This window comes from Macrobrachium nipponense, chromosome 24, assembly GCF_015104395.2.
Source record: "Macrobrachium nipponense isolate FS-2020 chromosome 24, ASM1510439v2, whole genome shotgun sequence".
Lineage (NCBI taxonomy): Eukaryota > Metazoa > Arthropoda > Malacostraca > Decapoda > Palaemonidae > Macrobrachium > Macrobrachium nipponense.
The window spans coordinates 33,143,949-33,158,690 of NC_061091.1; the positions used below are offsets into that span (position 1 = coordinate 33,143,949).

The following is a 14,742-nucleotide window of genomic DNA, read 5'->3' on the forward strand; positions in this document are numbered from 1 at the left end:
TTCCACGTTTACCAAATATAATACGAGATTCTTATCTGCGTTTACACACACACACACACACACACACACACACACACACACATATATATATATATATATATATATATATATATATATATATATATATATATAATAATATATACACACAAGAGCCAACTGCCTAAAGAAAACGGTCAAAACAATTCATGAAAAAGAGACCAGAATGCAATGTAATGTAAAGTAGAAAAAAAATCATCTGAAATAAATTTCCCTGAAACAAACAACAGATGTTTTTTTCACGAGGTATTCTTTTTAGAAATTCTTACAAAATAGCTGAAAGTAATAAAATACAATACCTCCCCCCCCTACAAAAAAAAAGATAATAGATGAATAAAACATCCCTCTACACAGAAACGAAATATGTTTACGACTTCACCCGGTGTTGAGGAGTCCTTGGTTGTTCGCGTTTGGTCACCTGAGTCCAGAATCCTTGGTTAAGAGAAAACGAAAACTGCAGCCTGTCTGCTTTTATCCAAGAAACGAGTTCTTCGATGCAGTTTTCGTTGAAGTGTAGTTGCAATTACTGTTCTGCTATGTGACCGTGCTCTGCCGTGTTGCTATATTACTGCACGATTGCTGGCGGTTCTGTTAGTATCTGCGGTGTGTCCTGGCTACTGTGTGGGTTATTTGTGACTGCCGTTTTCCTGCAGGATTGTGGTAAGTGGATCGCTCTATTTGGTTGTGCTCCGTGCGTTGTGGTTTGGCTTAGTTAGTCTCACAGTGGTGGTTTTAATCACGTCCTCGTGAAAGTATCTCGGAAAATCAGTTTAAATTTTGAGGTATAATTATGTAAACTTAAGTTGTACTCTTATGTGATTTATGGTTTTAATGTTTCTTAAATGTTTAATGGGATTCTTGTTTACTGGTGTGTGAAGGTTTGTGTACTTATTATTATTACCCTTTTTTTCAAAGATTTGGTGGTCGTGTGATTAGTTAAATAAAAAAAATCAAAATTTCGGGATTTTAAAACAAAACTAATATATTTGGGTTGTCTATGAAATCATTCCAATAAACTATATACTTTTAATTCATATGCTTGCTATTTTGCATTTTGGTTCTGGAGAGAATTATATTAAATTAACTTTTGATTTGTGTATCAGTTTTTTTTGTAGTTTTGGCTATTTAGTCAAAAATTGATTATCGCTGTGATTTGCTAAGGATTAGTGGTTTAAAATTGTAAGTTAGAAATAAAATTTTTGAGGGTTATAGGTCAACTTTTACTTAAGTGATTTTTGGCATTTAACTTTGAATTGGGTAGTTCTGTAGATGAATATTATTAGGGAGTGCCAAAGCCACATGCAAGCATTGCAAGTATGAGAGGAGTTTGCAAGAAAATCATTGATAATTAACTAGATGGTATTTCTACAGAAGCAATCCACGATGGCCTAGACTATGGCAATTGACGTTTTCCTATGTTATTTTAACCACTGAACAAGAATTTAAAGTAATATTTATTCGGACGACTGTAATTACCCCCCAAGGGCCAGTACTAAACACGGCAACTCGACAACCGACCGATATCGGCGGAAGAACACCAAAACCAATATGGCGGCGATACCAAAACAACAATCGATTTATGTGTGCTGTCAGTAAGGCCGTGGCGGAACGGCGTTTTGCGCCTTATCCGCATATTTAAAGATTCTTGGCAAGCACGGCATGTACTGGCAAGAGGTAATGTTGCGCTGCGCGCGCTAGTCACAGGGGTTACAGTAAGGCTACTTACCGTGGCGGATCACACCTAAAGGCGTTCCTGTTGTAGTCGATCTACAAATAGCTCCACAACACTCGCAGTTTTTTTGCTTTAGTATTAAATTGTCTTTTAGCATATTCAATCACAACTTCTTTACCACCACTAGACAAATAATGATAAAATTCACCGTAACCCACATTGCACTGCAAACAATTAGTAGGAAATTGAAGGTCTCTGTCAAAATTAATGGCAGAAGGGCCAGCCACTGCCTCTGACATAGCTACAGGAAGACAAAATGCCGGTTTTTGCTTCATTATTCGAGTATTCAGTCAAACAAGGATACCAGTGGACACTGGACAGGTAACTTTATTACTCCGCTGATATGCTAGTGAAACTTAGTTTTCGACTAAAGTCGTTCGTAATTGGTTATGAAACCCATGACGTCATAACGATGTCACACCCCTCAGCCAATGAGTAACTGGAACTGCTTTTGTTTGCGTAAGAAAGTAAGTTAGAGGGCTCATTAAAAGTAAACATAACCATAGAGGAAACACCTCTCCCGACTTAGGAAAAATTCGAGGTAAAAACTTATCAAGCTCATTTAATTCCACCCCGTTCAATCTCTCATATAATGACTATACTTTTTATATTCCTTTTTACATGGCATTTCTATGTAGGTGATTATTTATTTTTATATCCAGTGCGGAGTGCTTCTGAAGTATTACCTTTAGTATACTAGCCCCTGAGGGTTAATTACACTCGTCCGAATAAATATTACTTAAAATTCTTGTTCAGTAGGTAAAACTACATAGAATAACCGCAACTGCCATAGTCTTGGCGGCGGCGGATCTACCAACTAGATATTCTTACGGTTGTTGTTGAATGAACTTTCTCATGTTTTGAATGTTTTTTTTTCTTTTTTTGCTTGCTTGCTTGAGGTGATTTTCTGCATTTTGTGATTGCAGTTATGCTACCGCTAATTGGCCGCTTGATAGGTATTGCGTTCATAAATGAGAGTTAGTATGTTTTTGGCTTGCGTGCTTGAGAGTTTGGGTTTGGCTTTGCATGCATTCTTAAGATTCACGGGATGAAGTGGTTTTGATTGTCCTGAATTAAGTAGTTTTGCTTGTTTGCTTGTAATGCTGGAGATAAAGTGGTTTTGCTTGTTGGAGGGTGGATAAAGTGGTTTTGCTTTTTTTGAGAAGGGTGGTGGTGGGTGAAGTGGGTTTGCTTGCTTGTAGTGAGGGCGTGAAGTGGATTTGCTTGATTGCTTACTTGTAGTGAGGGCGTGAAGTGGATTTGCTTGATTACTTGCTTGTAGTGAGGGGCGAAGGATTGTTAATTGTTAATTGTAGTGAGGGCGTGAAGTAGATTTGCTTGATTACTTGCTTGTAGTGAGGGTGTGAAGTGGATTTGCTTGCTTGATTGCTTGCTTTTGGTGAGGGCGTGAAATGGTTTTTTTTATTGCTTGCTTGTAGTGAGGGTATGAAGTGGATTTGCTTGCTTGATTGCTTGCTTGTATTGAGGGCGTGAAGTGGATTTGCTTGCTTGTAGTGAGGGCGTGAAGTGGATTTGCTTGATTGCTTACTTGTAGTGAGGGCACGAAGTGGATTTGCTTGATGACTTGCTTGTAGTGAGGGTGTGAAGGGAATTTGCTTTCTTGTAGTGAGGGTGTGAAGTGGATTTGCTTGATTGCTTGCTTGTAGTGAGGTCGTGAAGTGGATTTGCTTGATTGCTTACTTGTAGTGAGGGCGTGAAGTGGATTTGCTTGATTACTTGCTTGTAGTGAGAGCGTGAAGTGGATTTGTTCGATTACAATGCTTTGTTTTTTGTAGTGAGGGATATGAAAGTGCCATTTGCTTGCTTGATTCTTGCTTGTGTTGACTTTGTGAAGGGAATTTGCTTTCTTTTATGGGAGGGTGTGAAGTGGGAATTTGGCTTTGATTGCTAGGCTTGGTAGTGAAGGGCGGTGGAATTGGATTTGCTTATTGCTTACTTGTAGTGAGGGCGTGAAGTGGATTTGCTTGATTGCTTACTTGTAGTGAGGGCGTGAAGTGGATTTGCTTGATTACTTGCTTGTAGTGAGAGCGTGAAGTGGATTTGTTCGATTACATGCTTGTTTGTAGTGAGGATATGAAGTGCATTTGCTTGCTTGATTGCTTGCTTGTAGTGAGGGTGTGAAGGGAATTTGCTTGATTGCTTGCTTGTAGTGAGGGCGTGAAGTGGATTTGCTTGATTGCTTACTCGTAGTGAGGACGGGAAGTGGATTTGCTTGATTGCTTGCTTGTAGTGAGGGCGTGAAGTGGATTTGCTTGCTTACTTGCTTGTAATGAGGGCGTGAAGTGGATTAGCTTGATTGCTTATAGTGAGGGCCTTGATTGCTTGCTTTTAGTGAGGGCGTGAAGTGGATTTGCTTGATTGCTTACTTGTAGTGAGGGCGTGAAGCGGATTTGCTTGATTACTTGCTTGTAGTGAGGGCGTGAAGTAGATTTGTTTGCTTGATTGCTTGCTTGTTGTGAGGACGTGAAGTGGATTTGCTTGCTTGATTGCTTACTTGTCGTGAGGGCATGAAGTGGATTTGCTTGATAGCTTGCTTGTAGTGAGGACGTGAAGTGGATTTGCTTAATTGCTTGCTTGTAATGAGGGCAAGAAGTGGATTTGCTTGCCTGATTGCTTGCTTTTAGTGAGGGCGTGAAGGGGATTTGTTTGATTGCTTGCTTCTAGTGTTGGCATGAAGTGGATTTGCTTGATTGCTTGCATGTAGCGAGGGTGTGAAGTGGATTTGCTAGATTGCTTGTTTGTAGTGAGGGCGTGAAGTGCATTTGCTTGATTGCTTGCTTATAGTGAGAGCGTGAAGTGGATTTGTTTGATTGCTTACTTGTTTGTAGTGAGGACATTAAGTGGATTTGCTTGCTTGATTGCTTGCTTGTAGTGAGGACGTGAAGTGGATTTGCTTGATTGCTTCCTTGTAGTGAGGTCGTGAAGTGGATTTGCTTGATTACTTGCTTGATTGCTTGCTTGTAGTGAGGGCGTGAAGTGGATTTGTTTATTGCTTGCTTGTAGCGAGGGCGTGAAGTGGATTTTCTTGATTACTTGCTTGAAGTGAGAGCGAGAAGATAATTTGCTTGCTTGTATTGAGGGCACAGTGGATTTGCTAGCTTGTAGCTAGGGCGTGAAGATATTTTGGTTGCTTGATTATAGTGAGGGCACAAAGTGGATTTGCTTGCTTGTAATGTGTGCACTTTAGTAGATTTGTTTGCTTTTTTGTGGTGAGGGCATAAATTGTATTTGCTTGCTTGTTTGTAGTGAGGGCACAAAGTGGAGATTTGTTTGCTTATTCGAGAGGTCTAGGGTATGATTGCTTTTTTGTCCCGGATATGTCCTGCTTGTAGACTTTTTATGCTTGGTATTGCGTGCTTGAGTTAGCTAGCTTTTGTTTGGTTTATTTAATTCTTTTATAAACTTGAAAAGATCCACCTTTGTCGGGGTGGCCGCTGCCGCTCCGGCAATGGTGGATTAGGGTTGTCCATGGTAGACCAAGTCTACCATGGTCAACCTGCACCTTTCTTTTACAGGGCTTCCGTATTCTTTTAGGTTTGTCCTCAGTTATATATTAACTTAACTACTCTCAAATATTAATTATTAATTCTTGTATTTCAGTTCTCTTGTTGGTCTGCTAGTTAATCCTTTGGTAATGATTTGTCTCCAGTGTTAGTTTTTTTCTTTTTTTGAACGTTAATAAAAAACTTTTCTAGGCTAAACCGATGCTCTTAAAACTTAGTTCTATATAGCTTGGGTTTTATGTTTTGTTAATTCATAAAGTTCTTGAGAAGTTTTCTAATTCCATTTAGGCTTTTAATAAAGATTTTTTTGGTAATACATAACTAGTCTTCAAATTCCCCAGGTGTATTTAGTGACTTGAATGTATTAAGTGTACTCTTCAGCCTTCCTCTTTTCATAAAATCTAGAGGTTTAGTTCAGAATCTAAAGATTAGTACTCATGGACTTTTGGAGGGGGTCGAGGTAGTGGTTTTAGTTTAAAATTTGACTTGACGGGTTCAAGCATAGTGACAGATCTTAATATAATGCAGTTCATTACTTGCTACCGGGATATGTTTAATTCGAAGTTTTTTTCAAATATATCTTATTACAGACTCTTAGCTCGTGATAATCCGATGTGTGGTAGTGGCGTTAGGGGACTTCAAAGATGCCGTGTAGACATTACCAAATGTTTCTTATAAAAGTTGCTTCATCCCTTACCTGCACCCACATTTTAAACCTTGAATCGACTTCTGTTCCCACTTTCCTCCATCTAGCTGTCCAAACTCTTAACAATCTGTCTAATTCCTTTCACTGTTGAAAGCAGTGAATGGCTGGAAGCGCTGTGTTACTTGGTTTTATGGCTAAATGCACGCAAATTATTATTTTAAAACTTAATGTGAAATCATCTTAGCAGCAGTTGTTTGATACAGCTTTTAACAATCTCGTATCTTGACCATAGTTGTCGAAGGAAACTAAAATGATTGGTAAAGTATCTTTTACAATGGTGTTTATGAATTGGGGGGTGTATTCGCCATAACTTTGTTCCATTCTTAGATAACTATCTTTGGGCTGGGGGATAAAAATGATGGTATCCTTGTAAATGCGATGAGTTACAACCTATATATTTATCAGGCTGGCTTGCTGTTTGACAACTGTTCTGGACCACTCTTTTAAAGGTGCATCATTTCGGACGTTTGGACACTGAACCAATCCTTCTTTGGTCTGAAGACCATCTTAGAACAGCAATGCAAGACCTTTCAATTGAACAGAAACTGATGCCGTGAAGAGAGCTTAACATGAAGTGTTCATGACCCCGGGAAACCAGCTAATCTAATAAAGAAACTACGATTAGAGCCAGGCTAGTTTCTGACGCAAAGAGAATTACGGGAGTTGAAAACTCGAGTAGCTGATGCACATGGTCATATGAGCGTCAAGATAACTGTCAAGCTTACTTCCACAGCCCGTTTCAGTGACCTAATTTCTATGGACTCCTTGCGATTGAATCAGTTTGTCGACTTGCTGAAAGGCCCGAAATTTCTCAAAGTTAAAGCGGAGTTTCGTCTCTACTGCAGCAGTGACGGCTATGAAATTTCGTAAGGAGGCTTGCTGTCAAGATATTTTGACAGCTGTCGGGCACTGGCCGAGAGGAAAGATTAACCGTAGGTTCTTTCAAAACTTTGTATTTAAGCCTTTCCAAGGTAATAAATTTGATTCACTAAACCCTCCACCTTTATTTTCCTGTGAATGTGTTATGATAGTAATCAGGCATTTTAAATTCTGCTTGATAATTCGAGAAAGTATTTGAGGTAAATAACTACAGAAAATGCATTTGTACTAACGAAAGAAAAGTTTTTGAAAAGCGATTAAAAGCTTTTGTAAATAACAAAAGAAAATGTTTTTGTAACAATTGCCGCTCGATCGAAAACTGGGAGCTTGTCCTTCAGTTTATTGATATGATTTTATATAGCTTAGGTTATGTTTTGGATTTTGCTAAATGAAATTAATATTGACCAGGTCACTGTGATTTAAATAAAAAAAATAAAATTGAAACGATCAAAGACTACGGCAACTTTCTATCACGCAACCTGCCAATCCTCAGAAAACTGTCTGAAACAAATAGAAATGAGTATATAGTTCGTGAGAGTATTGTAAAAGTGCTGTAAAATACTGTCAATAATGTGTGCAGCATAAAAAAACCTGTCATAATGTTTGTGTTTGATGTAAATCTCGTGTTACCTGTTAGTTTACTCCTGGCAGTCGTAGCAAATAACATCTGAGTGGTGAGGACAAACATCCTTCTGACAACGTGCATACCAACGTGCATACAATCCTTGTCTGGCTGGCTACCTTCCATGGACAGATGGAGCACCTCTTCTTGGTTCGCAGGCCTGGCGTAGGGTTCACTTCCCGGAGTCTCTCATCCTCCGTGATGCCAAAACACAACCTTATCAGATTTCTGGCTGATAACTTCATGCCCGTCTGTTGTAGCCTCCTCACAGCCCAAGGCTTCATCAATTCCATAGCCAGGATGTGCATGAATGCCCGTTGCACTTTAGTTTGACAGCCATCTTTGAGTTTACTCAAAATGAATGCATTGATTACTGCAATGTTGACCATGCCGTAAAATAAACAGTGGCCACCATCGTGTCTTCCTGCTGCATGAGTAGTGGCTGCACATGTCATCCAGGACATCCACTCCTCCCTTAGTTTTGTTGTATATATGGATGATCTTCGGTTTCTTTTTGTCCCCAAGTTGTGGTTTGTTTGTTGTGTTTTGATGATAAAAGGAGGACCAGTTTGTCTTTCTTGGGTTTGTAAGACACCATGGTAGCATTTTCTGTGAATCAAAATGCACCAGTGTTCACAGGCCATTTCATCCTCATGTCTAGCATTGCTGAGGGGGGACACTTTTTTACATGATGTCCTCACTAATGTTGTTAGTCTTTTGTAGAATGCCGTCACCAGGGAGAGAGAGGTGAACCAACTGTAGATAGTGATGATGTGATGACTGCCCAGAAACGGTTCACAAAGACTCAAGGTGTAGTGCTCCCCCAGTTTTTCTGCAGGTACTCTCGGCTTTCTGTTCTGGCCCAAGTCAAGCACACCATTTATCATGTAAAAGCTTTTGGCATCACATGCCATAACTAATGCCATAACTATCTTCAGTGCATATTTTGGTGGCTTGTTCTGCATGTAATACCTAAAAGTGCATCTTCTCCTGAAGGCCAGCAGCTGTTTTCGTCTACGGTAATTGAACTTTTCCCAAATGTTCGTGAATGCGGCCATCTTATCTTCCTTGTTCCTTTTTTCATGTGTAGTCTCGTCATCGAACTGTAGAGCCCACACCAGAAAGCAAAACCTTTTTTCGTTCATTGCTGCATGATATAACTGGCACCCATGCTGTGGACTCCACATTTCTTGAGTTATTTTGTTGTCCCTTTTAACACCAGACTGTACGAGTATACCAATCAAAGCCTGTATCTCTTCTATGCAGGTGTGTCCTACTGATGCTCTTTGTGGTGCAGCTTTCAATGCTGTTGCTGCTAAAATATCGGTTCTTTGGTTCAAGAACCTAACTATGTCCGCCAGCATGTCGGCATCAATTAAAAGGGAGAGCAAGTCACTGGCGGAGGTAGCATTCATAGATGTTGCTGACAGTCCTGGTTGGGTAGTGGCAGTATAACTCCTTGACAGTGGTTTCTTTGAGCACACATTTTGTCCATTGTGTGACGCTGAGATGCTGTTAGATAAAAAAAAAATTCTCATCAGCATTACTTGTGGAAGGGATGGCAGTGTGGGGGCCTGCAGCATCCTGGCTGGGTATGGAAGTGGGAGTTGAAGCATCCTGGTTGGGCATGGAAGTTGGGGCTGTCGGCGCTGCTGTATCCTCAGTTAATGTGGCTGTGGATAGTGCATCAACTTGGTAGGGCTGGAGTGTGGACGGTGTTGTAGCCTCCTCCTCTGAACCATTGGAGATTGAAGAGAGTCCATCCTCATCCCAGTCCATCCTTATCCCAGTCCATGGGTAAATAATCAGATTCAGAATCCTCTGACACATCACTGACCATAATTCGACATTTCTTGGGTGGAGGTGTTGAATGGTACAAACGTTTGGTACCTTACTCTGGTACACGTGAGACCTCCACATTGGTCACTATCACTATCCTCATTTACCGATACTGGGGTGAGGGCAGAGGCACGAGAGGTAGAAGGTTTGGGAGATGGGTGGGTGCCACTTGGTGTGGTGGGATGACCCACTTCTTGCTGGGAGGGACCTGCACTATCAGCCACCTCACGCACTTCACTCACTATGAGAGCCTCACTCCCATCGCTGCTTTCTAGGGCGATTTTTACAGTTTTGTCAAACCTAAAGGAGTTTATATAGTCTTCTAGGGCCTCCTGGCTATAGTAGTGTAGCTTGCGTTTTGCAGCCATTACCGCTATCTTCAACAAAAAAAGAAGGAAATATATACACTATTTATATAAATTCATTTGGGTCATGGTTAGGTATGCACAAGACATATTTAGGCTAAAAAACTCCCTAATACACCAGCACAACACTATTACATGATTCAACATGGCATCCTACCTAAATATCTTTTTTACAAATAATTAACATATTTGAAAGTCCTGTGCCAAATGGATACACTGCTACTCGACATACAGTCATGAAGAGGGAGGGCACAAAAACGTGCATTCTCTCACTGACTTTTAGCAGTAGACTGCATGTAGGAACCTCCGGTAGTTGCCAATTAGCATTATTTCTGGCGCAATTGACCGGGAAACTCAAAAGTAAAAATAATGTTGCCAACTGGTACAGGTCTTCCAGTCTTGGGTTAACCTGCGGTAACCAGCTGCAATGATGGTAGAAAAGTGAGAACATTAGATAAAGGCCTGGAGAAAGTAATGAATTTAGGCAAAGGAATTTTTTTTTTAAAGACAAGATAGTGCAGTTCTCGGTTGAGATGTCTAATAGGTTGGGAAAAATAAGTTGGATGACAGACAGACAGATACAGAGTAAATAACGAACAGCCAGCAACAAAACCGGTGTCGCCCCGCCAAACCTGGCTTGGAGAGATCATGCCCTTCTTGCCCTGAAAGGTGGCCTAGTTCAAACCAGTACATAGTTGGAATGGTTCGAATGGGAGGAGGATTGAAATTACGGTAATCGGTAAAGAAATGCAATAATGAATTAAATATATATATAAGAGAGAGAGAGAGAGAGAGGGCGCTTTTTTTCCCTCTACTTTAAGAAATGTTATCGTACATATATTGGAAAATAATTATGAAATCTTATCACATCGTATTGTTTTAAATCTTTATCATAATTTTTTATATTATAAAAAAACTTAAATATTGTTGGAACTGACTCTTCATATTAATATTATTCAGACTGAAATATCCTTATTTTTCATGATCCCATTAACATCTGTATTCTCTCTCTCTCTCTCTCTCTCTCTCTCTCTCTCTCTCTCTCTCTCTCTCTCTCTCTCTCTCTCTCTGTCTCTCTCTCTCTCTCTCTCTCTGTCGTTCTGTCCTCCATCTTATATCATCTGGATCCACTATTTGAATAATGGTAAACGTTTCATATATTATTTAGATGTGGCCAAGGATCACAAAACCGTAAATGGCTACCGTACGAACTTTTGCTTAGCTGCAGCTATTTTTGCTCTAGATTGACTGGACTATAATTACCTGTATTACCAATAATATATGAATCTAGTCGACAAAGATGTTAGGCCCCGTCCACACGTTCGATCTTTGGTTGACGAGCTTTGTCCGATGTGACATCAGAAGCGGAGAAACAGCGGGAAAAGTCAGAACTTTGCCGCATTTTCTCCGCTTCTGACGTCACATCGAACAAAGTTCGTCGAGCAAAGCTCGGCCGTATGGACGGGCCTTTACACAAAAGGTTTTGTAGCCGTGGGTTGTGAGTCATCAAAGCATCAATTTTGGACGTGTATTTTATTAATTAATCTATGCTAAGAACACATTAGTGCATATTAGTAATCTAGTACTACAGGATTTGTATTTATGGCATAACTTATTTGAGTTACCAGTATTTGGTTACCAGTATTTGCTCCGCCAGTGACATGTAATTGAGGCAATGTCTTTACCTTTGAAATACTGTCCAAATAATCCCGATTCTTGCTCATTCTAAGCACGATTTATTCTTCAAAGAATGAACCAACTTGAATATCAACTGAAGTCTTTTTAAACTGATTCCTTGGTTCCCTTTGCAGATCGGCGTTGCCCTGTTGACGTTGGTGGCCCTTTTTGCCCTGATGGAGGTCACTGGAGCCCTGCCAGCACCCGAACCAAACCGACGCTTCTTCTTCGGAGGTAGTCCCTATGGCTTCGGCGATTGCAGCTATAGACCCTTCGGATACGGCTACGGCGGATATGGCGGTAGTTTTGGAGGCCTTGGTGGTGAATTTGGTGGATATAGTGTGGTGGTTTCTTCGGTTGATGATCACCTCATCATCCAGAAAGATACCGGGAGTTATGGCATCAGTGATTAAATGAACTATTTTCTGCCAAAAATCCAGTGATTGACCTTTTCAGTCATTTCGATACAAATATTTAGTATATTTTTCTATAAGTTACAATAAAATTATCTACCTCTTAAAATAACTTTTAATACAGGTTTCCTGCATGTAATACAGATCAAAATAAAATTTACTTTTAAATGTCTAGTGAAGTGTAGAAACTTAGGCATTTATATAAATGAATAATACTGCTCCGGTGCCTCTATATCATATCTACGAATAAAATGAAGAAAATATCTACTAGATTTTGGGTAACAAATTTTAAATGCAGTTTAATTAGGTCTGGAATCGCATCAAATGTCAAGGGTATTTTATATATAAACATTGTGATAATAAGAAAATATGAAATATTTTCAAACGCACTTTTATTAAAATGCACTAAGAAGTAAAAAAAAAATTTGAGACTAAGAATTTTTATACAATGAATCATGTTCACAAAAATAAAATTGTGGGTGCAAAACATGGAAGGAAATGCTAAGAAAAATAAAAAAATATATATTTGCATTTTTTAACATTTTCTTTTATGTTTGGCGCCGTCGCTTTATTAGTCTATTAATTGTAAGATCTTGGTTTGTGTCAAAAAAAAATATATATTTTTATTTTAGTGCATTTTAATAAGAGTTAAAAAAAATGTCTATTTTTTATATCATACTTTTTAGTCTTGACAGAAATTGTAACGGATTTATGATTGTAGCCAATGAAATAGAACGTGATGTTCTATGATATCCAGTCGAGCCGAAGAATGTTTGAAAAATCCGTAGAGTTATTAACTACAAAACAAAACTTGAGATATTGGGAGAGGCCACCGTAGGGTCACTAGAGGTCACTTCTGACCTTGTCAGGAGAGGTTGTTTTGTCACTAGAACTGAGTAATCATGCAAAATTTCAAGTCCATCATACAAAAGGAACAGGTTGATTATTGAAAACCAAGATTTGACCCAGACAGACAGACAAACAGCCCAAAAGGCAAGCTAAATTAAAGTGTATAATAACAAAATAAAAGATAGTCTATTTACGCAAGTACCTCGTGCTTTCATACCGCCTGTCAGGAAGTATTTGTGTAGATTCGAAAGACTTCTACAAAGACTTAAACTTCTTCATCAACTATAGAAAATACCAGAAGAAAGTATGTCCGACTTTAATTGTAGTAGTCAGCTCTTACATATCCATCTTCAGCAGCAATAAAACTCTCTCTACTTTTGTAAAACTCTTATTTATGACGTTCTGAATAATCATCGACAAACGCTGTCAGTCAGCAATGAATTTGGTCAATACGCATGTGATCATTATATTTAAATCTTACGGAGCAATCATGAAAAACTAGAATTTTAAAAAGATTAAACTGTATTTTCAAAGTTTAAATTTACAGAGATATAATTAATTAAAGATATGGCTAATTAAAGAAAGTCTCCAAGACTTTTTAAACGATTCGAAACAATTTCCTACAAAAGAAAATTTACCTTCGTTAAATGAAATTTCCTCAGGAAATATGAAGAGGTGATGGCATCAGTAAAAAAATACTTCGGGTTCTTTAAGGACCCAAAGGAGTCTACGATATTGGAAAATTTTTCGTCTAGAAATGTGGGGTAGCATATACATATGCCTTTAAAGAAAAATAAATCATAACATTCCTTTTAACTTGTTGTGAGTGTTGGAAAAATAATGAACATAATTTTCTTTATAAGTAGCTTTTCTAAAACCTGAAATATTGAAAAATTTAATTGAATTTTTATCAAAATAAATTTAATTGAATTTTTATCAAAATAATCACGGCGCACAGCAATCCCTTGTGACACACAGCTGATGTAATTCTCTGTCAGTTGTTACTCATGACACCCGAGTCATGACAGCCGCCTAATTTACGCGGCTTTGTGCCCTCTGGTGACAAAAGCCCCTAGGTCTTTTGTTGGAATTTTCTACATGTCGATTTCACTGAAAAGTGTTTTACATTATTTTAATTCTTTTTTCTTAAGAGATCTTTTAACCTAATGTAATTTTGGAAAGGTGTCTCGTGATACTTCATCTGTTCCTTGTTTTCGTAGTTAGAATTTTTATTTGGAATCTAGCATTACTGTTCTCCATCACATGATGTGCGGTAGTGGAAGGTGATTTTACCCCGCACTGTGCACCTGCTTTATCTTATATCCTCTTGATGACTAAAGATTTCCACATATCAGTTAAAGGGATTTTTTATATTAAGTTGGTTTAATTTTGAAGTTAAGACAAAAATCTACTTCTAGTTTTGAGTTATGTTTATCTTAAAAGTTTTAACCTATTTTAATGCAGCGTTCAATCTCTCAGTCATATCTGACGATTTGTAGTTGAACCTCGACCCCGCAACGTATTTTGACAAAATATACACAGAATGATCATAAACATATATCAGTAAGTGAAGGCGCAGTTCATCATTTCGTCAACAAAGCTACTTCCCTTTTCTTTTGCCACATAATACATGTTCATAGTATACCTATTTATTGTGGACAAAGAACTCCCATATATCATAATAAGATTGTGAGTGTGATGACCTTGTTTTATGTTATAAACCTTCTATTTATTCCTTCGTAATCTTTGTTACGGAGTTTATGATATCTTAGCAATTTTGAACTTCATATAATAGTTTTCAATAACGTATTTAACACAATCCTACTTGAAAAAGAGGATTGCATAGTGTTTTGGAATCTACTTCCAATAAATGCTAAATTTATTAATACACACGAAATGACTTTTAAAACTAGTTCTATTTCAGCTTACATCATAGAAAGAGGAATAAAATGCCAAATTTTTTTTCTAAGAAACACAAAATTTATTATGATTTATAGAAAAATAAACTCTCATAGCTTCATTTGCATAAATATTTTTAACATTAAACATTTCATGCAGGTCATTGACATTCCAACTTCCGGGACTTTCATGGAAGATGAG

At 38.3% G+C, this 14,742-nt stretch overlaps 1 long non-coding RNA gene across 1 annotated transcript; it reads left to right on the forward strand.

The window, feature by feature from the left end:
- Positions 1 to 510: 510 nt before the first annotated feature.
- LOC135204089 (uncharacterized) lies at positions 511 to 11,905 on the forward strand. The gene is made up of 2 exons (XR_010312098.1): positions 511 to 696; positions 11,515 to 11,905. It is a non-coding gene; the product is annotated as an uncharacterized LOC135204089 (long non-coding RNA).
- Positions 11,906 to 14,742: the final 2,837 nt, after the last annotated feature.